Consider the following 16098-nt stretch of genomic DNA (forward strand, 5'->3'; position numbering starts at 1 on the left):
GGTAGGCAGAAAACCTTACTTTCCGTATTTTGCTCTTTTAGGGACCTTTTGGACGCGTAAAAATCAAAAGAAAAAAAATACATGATCAGTTTTTCATCAACAAAAGGACCTTGGGCCAAAGAAGCACGAGAGGGGAGCCACGATGCCCGAAAGAGACATGGTTGCGCGTTGATGGCCTGCAAGAACACAGGGTCATTCATGCATATTTTCGTGGAAGTATTATTTACGGTTTTTATATCGTATCCCAACAAGGAGCGTAGGAGGATGTTTATCTGTGGTGTTTCTGTCACACCCAAGGTGCACAAGTCTTAGGTGAATTGACTACAAGAACTGAAATGGAAAATGGTGAGTGTAAATGGTAGGATTTTGGAGTATTGATAATGCAATAAAGTAAAGTGCATAAAAGTAAATAGCTAATAAGAAATAAATGGTTCTCTGCAGATGAAAAGGTAGGCGCGGGGTGATTCGGTTCATGGCGATAGTGAATGTGCCTAGTGGAATAAACGTGATAAGTGAATATGATTCTTCTTATTTATATCTGAGAAAGGAAGCAACCCATTAGAGAGAAAACTCCTCGTGGTAGATTTCATCTTTCTCCAATAATCTTTCTGCCTGTTACCAAAGCCATGGTCAGTGCATCTATTAAGGTGGTTAAACCAGAGTAAAGATTTATGCTCGGTGGTTCCTTGTGATTCCTCAAGTATTGCTAGATCCTCTTTGATATTGGTTGTGTCACACGGGGGTCGCCGATTCACTAGCAAACAAGTTCATGTTTATGAGTTCTCGAGATCATGTTATTTGGGTCCTTAAATTAGATAACAGCATTAGGTGCACATAAACATTCATACTCATATATATAATAATCTTACATAAGCTCACAAATAGATAGAATAAAATCGGCACATCACATGTCACCAATCCCCTACATCTCCCACGCCAATGGGATATACTCACACATGAGAGGAGAATACCATAATGATATCATAGAAAAGCAAATGGAGTTTATTTTGATATTACCATAGCAAGCCACAATAGTTGAAGATCGAATCAAATAATACAAGCCAAGATGGAATAGAGGTTTCAATCCCTAATCTTGTAAGTATGAATCTCTCTCTCAGTATAAGTGGGGTGTAGTGGATGAGGTGATGATCTTGATGAGATTGATCTTCGGTGGAGTCGAGGATGGTCTTCTCCTTCTTCAGATCTGATCTCCTCTGTTCTGGTGCGAATGGTGGCTGATGTGTGTTCCAATTTTCATCGTATTGCCTTCACAGAAAGGATTTTGTTTGATAAGACGAAGGTGGCACCAGCCAGTACGGGCAGGTGGTATAGTCACCTCCACTCATACCGATGCCCGTTAAAGCCCCTGGGTCACCAGGATGGATTTGGCCTCAAAAGGAAATGTCTTTATTTCGTTGCAATTAGCCCATAAATGTCCTCGGATCCTCCAAATATGATGGTTTCCTGAAACACATAACTTACAAGCAAGGTTTCGCCTAGATTGTGATATTAGCATTAGTTGAAACACAAAATCCAATGAAAACCCAATGAAACCAATAGACAGGTGATGGAAAATCCGTAGTAGAAAGCATTGAATTTGGAGCTATCAACATCCCCAAGATTAGCTGTTACTCGCCCTCGAGTGCCAAAGTGATAAAAGAATAATAACGAGAAATGAACTTGAGTAGAAGAGCTCACAAGTCCGAAGCAATATTAAATCCATCTTGAAAAACCTTGCAACTTCAAACATGATCATAAGATATTCAAATGGTTGCACCTAATGTTGCGTCATAGCCATGTGTAGTTCATCAATCAAAATAAATTCTAAACCCATAGAAGGTGTCAATAGTTTAGCTAAGATCGCAAATGCATCGTTTTGGTGCCTCTCTTCTTATTGAGAGTAAAATTGAAATTTTAAGCATTGAATGTTTTGATAAAATTAAGGGTGCACATGTATAAGTCAAAAGAGAATTAATCTTAGAGCAATTCATTGACCTCCACATCAATAATCATGACTCTCCAACACCCAATCTCCTCATTGTCTTTCAAGAAAATCCATCTAATAGTAACAAGCTCATGACAAGACCTTGAAATGATAAATTGGATTCCAGTGATAGTTTCCAAGCAAGGGCCATGAGTGACTCTTTGGTGAACTTGCAACCATCACGGGGCCAGTGGAGTTGCTAGTGTCCCACAAGAGTGTGCACAACAACATGCTGACACACGTAAAGCTATATTATGCATTGATTCAAGTGTTGACATGCGTAAAGCAATATCTCACATTGATTCACAACATTAAAGTTTGGCATGTGGCTCAACCACTATTAGATTTTCGTTCAATCAAATAATTCCTATCATGAGTGATATCAAATAAATTCATCGAGACATGTGGTTGAGTACTACCAAGATTAAAGCCTTAAGACAAAACATGGAACAGAAGTCATCAAGAGATGTTTGTTCATGTTATAAAAATGTTTGGAATTATATCCAATGCGGTTGTTTTTCATACCTCATTCAATGATTTTGAAGAAAAACCAAAGTAGTGACACTAGCATGGGAATGGGATTTATATGACTACGAGCTAAGTGGGGAGTGAGACTAGAGTGCAACCAAGCAAATAATCATATGATCATGAATGGAATTACAACGAGAGTGAAGATGATAAATAATACCTCATCTCGCTTGCTTTCCTTATACCCGAGTTTTCCTCCCTTTCATTCCCATCACAAAGCCACTGGAAGTGAATAACTCAAAGAGATTTTAAAGAAAATATAAAGAGAGCTTCACACAAAATAAAACGAGGGAAGTTAACTAATTTTTTGTGTGTTTTCAAATATGAATGCGAAACAAAAATTAAGCACGCAATAACAAGAAATTTTAACTAATTTTTGTGTGTTTTTTATTGAAAATGCAAAACAAGAATTAAACATGCGAATAATAAAAAAATAAAATAAATGAAAAGAACAAACTAAAATATGAATGCAAATGTGGAGGACTTAACCTCCCCAAGCTTAGGCGTTTAGCCTAACTTGGATCATTGCCCGCCACCGCCACCTTGCGGAGGCGAGTAATAGCCTGGAAGCTGGTAGGGAACTCGCTGAAGCTCTGGGTGAGAGACAACACGTTGGTGTTCACGTCGTGCAACGTGCTCTCCACATCGCTGGCGTGACCACCAATGTGTCGTACTTCTCCCTCGGACGTAGTCGTATCCCGGTTGTGGCTGCATGTTGGGCTGTTGCGGCGGCTGCTGGTATTGATGGTCTTAATCATAGTCATCCCATCCCTGGCCTCCCCACTGCTGGTCATCGTCTCCAGCTTGATCATTATGATGCTTCCAGGCAGCGTCTCCTCCGGGAGCAGGCGCTCGTCCAACCGCCACCCTCAAAGCATGGAACTCTTCCGGTGAAAGCACCCAAGTGTTGTTCCCTGGAAGACCAAAAGCACCAGAGAAAGTCAACAACTCTTGGACTATTTCACCGTTAACCTCAAAATAAAATTGATATGCACGAAATTGGGGGTTCTCCATGTAAACCCCAAGAAACTTGGCAGTAGCCATATGGTTAGTATCCAAATACTTACCGCCCATGATCTGATTGCCCGGAGGCATCATGAGACGACGGGGCGTAAGAAATTTAGGTAACTAACCCACCACAATGGATATCACCTGAGTTTCCTGACGTCTGTCGGCAGAAGTGTTGAATGAGAAGCGTGCAGCGCGCCAAGGTTCATCATGTGCTGCATGTCGGGGTAGAGAGCGCTGCAGATGACACTCATCTAGGGGTTGGCCATGGCCCCGGTATCTCCCTTGCCAAAGATGGAGTTTGCCAAGAAGGTGGCGAAGTAGCAAATGGTCGGGTTTTGGAAGGTGGCGGACTTCTTCCGCAGATAGTTCAAGTTCGTGTGCATAGAAATACATTGCCAAGCTTCTGCTGCCTCTTGGACAACATACGCAGTAATCTCGAGCTCTCCTATAGTGGAGAACCCGAAGCAACCAAAAAACTCCACAAAAGTAAGACAACGCGGTACACCATTTAATGAAAAACTCATAGTAGTGTCTCACCCTAAGATGGTGAAGTCGTCGTGGAAGGTCGCGAGAAACTCGAGTGTGGTACGCTTGTACATGTCACAGTTGAGTGACGAGAATACCTCCATGCCGGCATTCCCCATCAACGTGGTGAAGTCATTGCTAAGGCCTTAAGTGGTGAGAAAACCCTCATCGGCCCACTTCGTCGGGAGTACCATGCGGGTGGATAGCCGATTGTACTCCTTGCTGAAGTCGGTCTCGAGCACTTCCTTATCCTTCCGCGAGTCGTGGTGGCTGCTCGAGCCACCCGCTCCACCACTCGAGCTCTTACGGAATATACCACCGAAACTCATTGTGCTGCAAAAAATTCCATAGAAAAAGTATAGGAATTAGATTTCTATGGTATTGTACAACGATTACAGGCACAAACTTTGAATTCGAACGTGTAGAATCAACATTTTTTTTCAAAAACTATGAACTCATCTAGGTATCCAATATGAGAGATTCAACCGTTCGTTGCTGCAAATAACACATGGATCGGGTGAGAAAAGTACCTATGTGAAGAATCCCCAACTTAAACGAACGAAATCGGTGAAGAATTGATGATTCTAGGGGATTAGGGTTTGAGTTTTTTTTTGAGAGAGAGAAAGAGAGAAAGAATAGCCGGTTGTGGAGTTTTCCCCAGCCATCCCAACGCCTTGACGAGACCATCCACGCGGTATGGGCAGACGGTACGGGGCAAACCCGCTCGTACCGGTGGCCGCCACCGTTGGATGCGTCAGTTCGTGCAGGATCACATACCTGGATCTGGTACGGCGGACGGTACAGACGTATGCCCCCATATCGATGTCCACTAAAGTTACAACGATCCCCCAGCCGCCTTTCGAAGTTTTTGGGCCGAACTGGTAAGGGCAGATGGTACAGGTGGATTTACCCGTACCTCTGTCCGCTAAAGTTACAGTGATTCCTCGGCAATGTTTCGAAGTTTTTTGGCTGAACTGGTATGGGCAGATGGTACGGGCGGATTTACCTATACCGCTGTCCGCTAATGTTACAGTGAGTTTCAACATTAACCACGAGGGATGTTGTTTATCTGGTACGAGCGGATGGTACGGTCGTACCCCACCGTATCGACGTCCATTAAAGCCATTGTTTCAATAATCTTCTTTCCCTTTTCTTTCTAGTATCTCATTTTGGTCTTTTCTATCGAGAGCTTCTGCAATTCATCAAAACTCAGTAGAATTTATTAGCGAAATCGTAATGTCTAAAAAGGAATAATTAAAATACTATAAAATATTTAAATTGTGATAAAAGAAAAAGATGGGTTGACTCCCATCAAGCATTTTATTAAAGGCTCACCCGTTACTTAAAGTATATTTTTGATGAGTGGAATCCCCTTTAAGTTGTCCACTATCAAAAATATTTACCTCTTGGGTGCTCTTACCAGGTGGCACATACTTTTCCTCTTCTAACTTCTTAGGGAAGTATCGAGTAATCTGATAGTCATAAATAATGAAAACGATCTCCCCCCATTGCAATCAACATTTGCTCCCGCAGTACCTAAAATTGGTCTCCCTAATATAATAGATAGTTTATCATCACGAGGCATATCTAGGATTATGAAGTCAGTGGGTATGAAATGTTTATCAATTCTAAGTAAAACATCTTTTATCATCCCCATAGGCTTCTTAGTTGTCTTATCTGCCGTTTGCAAAGTAATGGATGTAGGAGAGTAATCTCCTAGGCCTAGTTTCTTATAAAGGTCATATGGCATAACACTAACACCTGCACCTAGGTCACAAAGAGAATTATGAATTCTAGTCTTTCCTATTGCACAAGTAATAGTAGGTGTGCCGGGATCACCTAGTTTAGTTGGGAGTTTATCTCCATAGCTAGTCATTATGGCCACAATTGTAGTTACTTTTTTTTTCTATTAAGAATATCTCGAAGAAATAGTGTGTGCAAGAACTAATAGCATCTTCTAACTGAAGTTCTAAATGAAATTTACCAAGAGCATCAACAAAAGCATCATAAAGGTGTAGACTATGATCAACCTTCATTCTATCAGGATAAGGAAGATCCTTAGTAGGTACCTTTGGTTTTACCTTTAGTGTTGGCTCCAGTTTCTTTGCCTTTGGCTTCTGCTTAGCCTTCTGCTTTTCTAGTTTCCTTTCCTTTGATATTATTTCTTCTTTTTCCTTTTCTCGGCTTACCACCTCTTCTTCTTTGGGGTCTACCGTCTCAGCGTCAAAATCTTACACCTCGTCTTGGTTTTCAGTATCTTCTTCTAGATTCTCTTTCGAGGCTTATTTCTTCTTTCTTCATTCTTCCAGGTCAATATCATCTTGCGGATCAACGACGAGTTTCTACTCTTAGCTCATTATTTCCAGCTCTTTGGCTTTACGAGCCGGTTCTTCTTGATACCAAACTGGACATGTAGGTTCCTGCATTTCTGTACCTCGTCTTGTGACAACATTAGTAGAAATAGCTTTACTAAAATCATTTTGACTTAAAATCAAAGCTTGAGATTTAGCTATTTGGCCACATTGTACTTGAACCATGTCAAGAAGTTTACTTAAGTGCTTAGTTTCATGACTCAAATCTTCTAGCGTTAGTGCTAAAGCATTTATATCGCTCCTGTGGAGCGTTAGTTGTCTAAACATCATTTTTTTTAAATTCAGTCTTGTGATACCAACATTTTTTTCATTTCTACGTCAAGATCATTCTCAACTACCATAGCATGTAGTTCATTAGTCTTGCTTTCAATTGCTAGCTTAGTCGGTATACCTTTATATTCCATTGACTTTTTAACTGCAGGCATAAGTTCAGGAGTTATAAAGAGCATACCTTTGTTTAATTCAACCTCACCTAAAGGATTGTGTTGATCATCATTATAGGCTCTATCGGCAATTTTTTTTACCGCCTCCTTATAGGTTAATAAATTTAGAGTTCCTCCTGCACATGCATCAACCATCTGTTTAGATTCATCATTAAGACCACCATAAAAATATTGTAAGATAACATGGTCCATGAAACTGTGGTTGGGGACCCTCATAAGTAATCCGTAGAATCTTCCCCAAGATTGAGAAAATCTCTCCAATATACTGAAAGAAATGAATAATCTCTCTTTTAACCTGCATAGTCTTATAGAAAGAATTAAATCTATTCATCTTTAATGCAATCTTTCCAGCTAGCATTAGTATTTCTTGGTAAGGCTTGCAACCACTGGAATGCCTTGTCCTTTAAGGATCAACGAAATAAGTTAAGAAGTAAAAAATCTTTTGGAAAATTCTTAGGTCCAACTAACTCACATATATCATTCACTCTAGTTAAGTGAACGCTTGGATCTTCATATTCTTCTCCTGAAAAGGCATTATCTTGCATCATAATTAGTAACTCAAGATCTATCTCATATTCAATGCCATTAACATCAGGATAAACAATAGGACTTTTTGCAACTACAGTTGAAGGAGTCCCATATTCCCCTAAGGTTTTGCTAGGCCCTACTGCCTTAGGTATGATGGATAAGTTTTCCATCATGGTACTTAAACTATTTACGTCTACAACACACGAATTAACTAGATTTTTGAATAACTTCCAGACATCTAGAGTCTGGTACTCGATCAATAAAGTTTGGTAGATAAACTCTACCTGAGCGTGTGGAACCTCTGTCCTCAACAGAGATCATCAAAACTTACAAGTGTCGAGAACAAACACCATGCGCTTAGCTCCCTAGCAATGACGCCAGAAAATAGTTTGATGGCCTGCAAGAACAAAGGGTCTTTCCTGCATATTTTTGTGGAAGTATTATTTCCGGTTTTTATAACGTATCCCAACAATGAGCGTAGGAGGATGTTTATCTGCGGTGTTTCTATCACACCCAAGGTGTCACAAGTCTTAGGAGAATTTACTGCAAGAATTAAAATGGAAAATGGTGAGTGTAAATGTGTAAGGGTATTTTACCCTTATCCATTATTTTGGTAACAATGACACCGTGCTAGAGTATTTGGCCTAATACATGTTTATAAGGATAATCTCAGGTATTAGCCAAAGAGGCATAAATGGTGTATCAAAGGAACAAGAAGGCTAAAGGAGACCCCCCACTTCGACAACAATCAAAAAGGGGTCTACGAGCGAGAATCCGGTCACAGGCCCGGTTGGACCGGACCGTGCGCCGGCTGGCTCCGGCCTGCCGCCCGGTCGACCGGGCGCACGGCCGAGCGCTCCGGGGCCGACCGGCTCCTGCGCTGATGCCAACCGGACGACCTACTGGGAGACACGAAGTGCCCCCCGACCAAGGTCCGGTCTGCCGCCCGGTTTGGACCGGCGGGTCCGGTCCCTGGCCCGGTCTGACCGGACTCTGGACCGGACGCCCCAGCGCCGACCGGCCTCTACGCTGACTGCAACCGGATGGAGTACTGCGGGACATTTCGAGGGTCCGGTCGTGGTCCGGCCTGCCGCCCGGTTTGGACCGGCGGGTCCGGTCCCTGGTCCGGTCCGACCGGCCCCTGCGCCGGGCTCTCCGGTCTGTGGTCCGATTGACCGGAAACCTCGGGAGAAAGCTGATGTGTCAAGTGAGCAACGGCCATATTTCAAGTGACACTATAAATAGCCCTTCTCCTACCTCCAAAAAGCTAGGCACTACACTACAAGCTGTTCTTGAGCTCTCTCTCTCTTACTCCATTGCTAGAAACACCAAAAGCCTCAGATCTCCCTCCTCCTCCACCCAAACTCAAATCCCTCCGGGGAAACGATAGAGGAGGACCCGATCTACTGTTCTACCAAGCCAAATCTCATCCCCCCTTGTATACATCAAGAAGCTTGCTCTCTAGGGTTCCTTGGAAACCCTAGGTGGGCAAGAGTTGTCCGGAAGCATCCGGGCTGTGGATTTGCTCCGGGCAAGATTGTGAAGGTTTGGAGGCTACCTCAAAGTCTACCACAAGTGAGTGAGCTATTCCTTCGTGGGATAGGCTCCGGAGAATAGGGTGAGCCTTCGTGGCGTGGGGAATCCTTCGTGGGACCTCCACCCCTCCAAATGTGACGTACCTTCTTGCAAAGGAAGGGAACACGGGAATACATCCTCGTCTCCGCGTGTTATCGATTATCTCTAACCGAACTCCTTACTTGTGATTTAACTGCCTGTGAGAGCCTTCATGCTCGAGTTAGTTGTATCCTCTTATAGGTTGTTTCACCTAGTTTGCATTAGGCTCACCTTTATATTCCGTAAAGCCTAATATTGCAAAGAAAGAATTAAAATCTGTAGAAACCTATTCACCCCCCTCTAGGTTTACCATCTCTATACTTTCAATTGGTATCAGAGCCTGAACTCTTATTAAGGGCTTCACCGCCTTAAGAGTGAGATGGATAAAATCTTTGAGGGTCTAGATGAAGACTCTAACCTTTCGGTTAAAGAGATGAAATCTAGATTCTTGGCATATGATGCCGAGAAGAAGAAAAAGGAGGATGACCTACAAAGCCAAATGGCAGAGATGTCTGCCATGCTTAAGAACTTGACTAGTGGACCTCCTAGTGCGGCTTCGGCCTCTCTAGGGAATTTCCATGAAGTTAACCATGACTATCCCAAAAACACTTCACCCATGCCTCATATAAACCATAGTGGGAATGTTCCCCATTTTGATGGAACTCACTTTCCTTTTTGGAAATCTGCTATGGAATCTCATATTCGCAGATGCAGTGTGGAATTATGGGAGATCATTGTTCATGGATACCGGGAGCCACATGATCCCGTTCGGTTGACCTCCACCGAATTCTACAACCGTCAACTCAATGCATCCGCATGTGACAAGATAAGAAGTGGCATCAACCACAAGCTCCTTGATCAAGTCAATGACATTGACTCCGCTAAAGAGTTGTGGGATCGAATCGTAGTACTCCAAGAGGGAACCGATTTGATCCAATCAGCTCTTTCTGAGACCGCAAAGCAAGAGGCCCACCAGTTCATGATTCGAGAAGGAGAATCCGTGGCCGATGCCTATGCAAGGCTTGGTGCTCTTAGAGTAAGGGTCAAGGGACTTGGTGTTGAGAAGTACAATGACGGATTCGAGATGAATGAAGCATTCATAAAGTCCAAGGTCATTGCTATGATTGCTATCAAGCAACAAGACACCAACCTTGCACTCAACTTGCAAATCATGACCAAGAGTGCTGATCTGAACTCCGATGATCTAGTCTCCTATGTGGCCGCCAATGAAAACATGGCTAAGGCGGGAAAAAGGCTCATGGCAATGAACCGTGTTGATGAAGCCTCACACAACCATGAAGCGTCAAACAACCTTGCTCTCAAAGCTAGAGCTGACCATGGAAGAGAAGAAGACTATGAAATTGAAGAAGATGAAGAGATGACTTCAACTAGTGACATTGCTACCGACTTTGCCTTCTTTGCCAAGAAGTACAAGGGAAAGCTTCCAATGCTCCTCAATGACAAGAAGAAGAAGAGAACTTGTGTTGACGTCAGAAACCCACTGGCGGGCAGCGACAGGCAACACAGTAGAGCCGGGAACAACTAGGGCTGCGGCTGGCCCCAGTCCCTCAGAGCGACGGCCCGCAAAGCCTCCTGGTCACACGTCCGATGCTATCGCAAGGGCGTGCCACCTGACCTATACCTGGTCAGGAAGGTGTTGGATGATGCCTCGCTTAGTATCCTGCATGGCATACACGTAAACATTAAATACGAGCCTCGATCGGCTCTCAGGTTATCCCGTGAATCGGCTCAAAGAGCCGATCCACCCATGATTCGTACGAGGTGTCCGAATATATGGTGGTCCTGCTTGATCAAGATAAAGCTAATGAGATCTACGATGATTTAGGGTTTTCACCGCATAATCGGATCATCCTACTCACGATTGGGCCTCGCGCTCGCGCACGGTGACCGTAAGCCGATCCTAGACAGGGCCTAAAAACCAACACGAGGTTGATCCCCGGAACATCCTTTCTAGGGCTAGCAAACGTCACCCTACACGCCGCTGGATCCTCCAACCCTTTGTAGGGCCTAACTAATGCGGATATTAAACTAATCCTTGTAGAACAAGGAGCAACCGTAACGGACCAGACCTACTAAATTATGATCAAGCGGGTGTCGCCCCTACACTCGAGATAGGCGTAAGGGCGGCTAGATGCATAAGGGTCGCACTACGACATCATATGATACGAAGAACAATGCTAACCCTAACACACCTAAGATAACTACGTTGCTCGCCATCAAAAAGGCTTCAGCACGAGCAACGCATGAACAACAAGATAGGCTTGTGCTGCCTAGATCGCAAGATGCGATCTAGGCAGCATGGTGCTTACCGGAGAAACCCTCGAGACGAAGGAGTTGGCGATGCGCCGAGATTTGTTTGTGTTGAACGTTGGTTGTTGTTTATTCCATAAACCCTAGATACATATTTATAGTCCAGGGGACTTTCTAATTTAGGCGTGCACCTACCGTGCACGGGTAAAACTCTAACTATCCGACAGGTATCGTAAAATGTTACAGATACACGGGCCAACTAGCCCACATTTTGCATATAAAGGCCGATTCACATATTTCTCCCATGTATATTCTTTAAATCCATCTTGATCGCAGCCCACCTCTGACCTGGTCAAATTCGGTGATAACACATGCCCCCCTGGTTTTGGAATTAACAATTCCAAAATCATCCTGTTTTCCTCTTCGTCGGGCCATGTCATGGTAGAGCAGAACCGTCGCAGCATTTCTCATCATGATGCCCTGTTCTGGCCATCGGCACCAAAAAACCCCCAATCTCCTATAGTCATGTCCTCCTCTTCTTCCTCCTCTACCTCATCGGTCTCCTCTGATTCTTCCTCCTCTCGCGAGCCGACGCCGGAGTGGGGCTTGTTGGCGGCGCACGACATCCTCGCCTCGACGTCGTGGGACAAAGAGGAACATAATTCCTCCATCTGGTCGGAAAATGACAAATACCTGACCGATGAAGAGGGCGACCTTCAATTCCTCGTTGAAGGGGAAGAGGAAGCAGAAAGCGAGGACGACCGCTCCTCCCGGGACGATTTTACCTCCTCCGAGGAAGAAGCGGAAGAGGACGACGATGACTCCCTTGAAGGTTACCCACCAGCAAAGCGCCTTCACACCCGGTGGGACGACGACAGCGATGACGATGGTGAGGAAGATGAGGCTCTCGTAGAAGGCCACAGAAGCTTTGACGAAGAATCTATCAGCAGTTGCGCCGGAGGCAATCACGACGAGGGCAATAATGGCCCCTAGATTAGGGATCAGTAGTAGTAGCTGGCTTTTGCCCTCTTCTCCCCTGAGTAATCGGCTCTTCGCTTGTAAGAAATCCCTCTATTAATGAAGAAAATATTCCTCCATCAATTTCGCCTCCTTGTTGACTTTGCCGATTGTCGAATGGGGTCGCCGTACGGAGAGCCGATAGCAGGACATCGGCTCGCATTGCAATCTGGGGCCAAACCGTCGCTCACCCATACGGTCCAACAGGTCTTACTAGGCCTAAACCTCGTCCAAACCATCAGCCTGAACTCTTCATCGATCTCGCATTGAACCGATTCCATTAACTTGTTAATTTGAGCCTATTCCTCTAGAGTCGATATCATCGTATCGGCTTTGTTATTCTGAAGTCGATGCCTATACATCGGCTATATTTCCATACTGTTATCTCTGTATGTCTTCTTGAGTCGATGTCTGCGCATCGGATGTGGGATTCGTATATTTTCTTTTGACCGGCCAATTTTCAATCGGCCTCCATACCTTACTGCCCATCATCCCACATGCTTGGGAAATACTTCTTGAGGTGTTGACCATTGACGGCTACTGGGAACTTCTGTCCATCCAATTCTTCCAACATGTATGCATTACCCTTCAAGGCCTCGGACGACTTTGTACGGACCGTGCCAATTAGGAGACCACTTGCCATATGCCTTGTCTCCGGTTCCTAACGGCAACACAGACTTCCCATACTAGATCACCAACTTGAAACTCCTTTGGTCTAACCTTCTTATTGTAGGCACGAGCGACCCCGGCTTTGTTCTCCTTAATCTTCTCTAATGACCAAAGCCTAAGTTCTGTCGCGTCCTCAATAGTGTCACTCATCAAAGCCGCATATTCTTCCGCTGTCAGATCATTCTGAAACGTGACACGTCTTGATCCAGCCGTAATTTCCCAAGGTAATACGGCTTCCTGTCCATAGACAAGCTTGTACGGCGAAGTCTTTATAGCTCCATGGCACGACATGCGGTAGGCCCATAATGCTTCTGATAACTTCTCATGCCAATCCCTAGGGTTCTCTTCAATCTTTCTCTTGATCAGCTTGATTAAGCTCTGATTGGACGCTTCAGCTTGTCCATTAGCCTCGAGCATAGTACGGAGATGATCGGATCAGTTTAATCCCCATGTCATCGCAGAATTTCCTGAATTCTTTAGAAACAAAGACCGAACCTCCATCGGTCGTGATGGTTTGGGGAATCCCAAACCTATGAATCACGTGTTCTTTCACAAACTGAATCACATCTTCGATTTCACCTTCTTCATAGGGACGGCTTCCACCCACTTAGTGAAATAGTCTGTGATGGCCAAAATCCATTCATGTTTTTTACTCGACGCGGGATGGATTTTGCCGATCATATCCATGCCCCACCCTCGGAACGGCCAAGGCTTGATGATAGGGTTCATCGCTGATGCTGGTACCATCTGAATCTTCCCAAACATCTGGCATGCTTGGCACCCCTTGTAGTAATTGAAGCGGTCTTCAAGCATGGTGGGCCAATAAAACCCTGAGCGCCTGACTAGCCACTTCATCTTGTGAGCCGACTGATGAGTTCCACAGGCGCCTTCGTGCACTTCATGTAAGAGCCGATTAGACTCAGTTGGTCCCAGGCACTTGAGTAGTAACCCTTCCAACATCCTGTAGAACATATCGTCTCCTATGAGGACGTACTTCATGGCTTTGTATCTTATCCGTTTAGGTGCCCCCCGAGCCGAATCTTTTAAGTAATTTAAGATCTCGGCTCTCCAATCATCCTGTTCCAGGAATTGCACCTGGACTTCCGATCCTTCAGGTATATCTATGTAGCCGGACGCCATTTGTGCGAGATTGTTGGCCTCGGTGTTTTGGGCTCTTGGGACCCAATTAAAGTTGATGTACCGAAACTATGTCATCAACTCACGGCATTCCATCCAATATGGGAAAAGCGATTCACTCTCGCACTTGTATTCATCCGTGAGCTGGTTAATCACCAACTTGGAGTCTCCAAAAAGCTCTCATCGCTTCTGCTCCGGCTTCTAATAGCAACTCCATCCCCTTACGTACTGCCTCATATTCTGCCACGTTGTTAGTGCAAGGGGTAGACAATCTGATGGAGAAGGAGTACTCCGCCCCCCGAGGCGACACGAGCAGAATGCCGATGCCACAACCATCGTCGCAAGCCGATCCATCGAAGAACATAGCCCATGCACGTATGGATAGTGCTGCTATATTGGTACTTATTCGCTCAGCTATGAGATCGGCCAACGCTTGCCCTTTGACTGCTTTCGCAGGCTGGTACCGGAGATCAAACTCCGACAATGCAAACATCCACTTACCCAGTCGGCCCTTCAACACAGGGGCCGACAGCATGTGCTTGACAACGTCTGACTTGCATATGACGAAGATTTACTGCCGTCAAAAGGATGTGATGCAGCTTGGTGCAGGTAAAGAACGAGCGAGAGGCACGGTTTCTCGACCTCGGGATACCTCGTTTCCGCGTCCAACATCCTTCTGCTGAGGTAAAAAACGACCTTTTCAACGCCCTCGTAGAGTTGCACCACCACCGAGGCGATGGACGTGTCAGCCACTGACAAGTAGATGTAGAATGGCCTGTCTTGCTGGGGCGGAACTAGCACAGGCGGCGTCGTCAGATACCGTTTAATTTCATCAAACGCCTGCTGCTGTTCTGCCCCCCAGTGAAATTCGTCATCAGACTTAGTCTTCACCAACGCCATGAACGGCTCTATCCGTCCTGACAGGTTTAGAGATGAATCGGCGGACGAAGTTGATCTTGCCGATAAGACGTTGGAGTTCTTTCTTCGTGGTGGGCGGCTGCATGGTACGCACTTGCCTCCCGACTTTTCGGGCCGATCTCAATTCCTCGCTCATGAACCAGAAATCCTAGGAACCGACCGGCCGTCACCCCAAAGGCACACTTCTTTGGGTTCATTCTCGATCCGAACTTCCGCGTTCGGTCTAGGACCGCGTCGCGAGATCTCCCAAGTGTCCCTCCATGGAGACGGACTTGACTACCACGTCATCGATGTAGATTTCCACTAACTTGCCGATCAGATCGTGAAATATATAATTCATGGCTCTTTGATATGTTGCACCGGCATTCTTCAACCCGAAGGTCATGACCACATATTCAAACAAGCCCACTTGCCCTGGTACTCGAATGCGGTCTTGTGTATATCTTCGGAGCCATGAAGATCTGGTTATAGCCGGCGTTGCCATCCATGAAGCTTAAAACCTTGTGGCCAGCAGCTGCATTGATCAATGTCTCCGCCACTGGCATTGGATACTCATCTTTTGGAGTGGCCCTGTTAAGATCTCGGAAATCGATAGCCACACGCCACCGGCCGTCCTTCTTTTCTACAGGAACGATCTTGGAAATCCATTCCGCATACCCGCATGGCTCGATGAACCACGGCGGCCAACATCTTCTCGATCTCTTTCTTGACCTCTTCCGGGATTTCGGCCTTCATCGCGACGAGCTCGTTGTTGGAACGGCCGAAATCCCTTCTTAAGGGGGAGCCGATGTTCAATGATGCTCTGTCTAACCCGGGCATCTCTGTATAGTCCCATGCAAAGCGATGCTGGGTATTCTTTCGATAGAGCAATCATCTGACTCCTGAGCTGTGGGTCTAACTTCCTGCTGATAAAAGTTGGCCGAGGCTTGTCCCCAGGGCCGATATCGACTTCTTCTAGCTCATCAGCCGAGGTGAACCCATACCCCAGCTTTCCGTCACCTGTGAGGTCGACGCCAAATACTGGGAGAGCCGGTGGCGCGGATAATCCGGTCCGATCGCTAGAATCGGACTCCATCTTGAT

Source organism: Lolium rigidum, chromosome 7 (assembly GCF_022539505.1).
Source record: "Lolium rigidum isolate FL_2022 chromosome 7, APGP_CSIRO_Lrig_0.1, whole genome shotgun sequence".
NCBI classification, from domain to species: Eukaryota; Viridiplantae; Streptophyta; class Magnoliopsida; order Poales; family Poaceae; genus Lolium; species Lolium rigidum.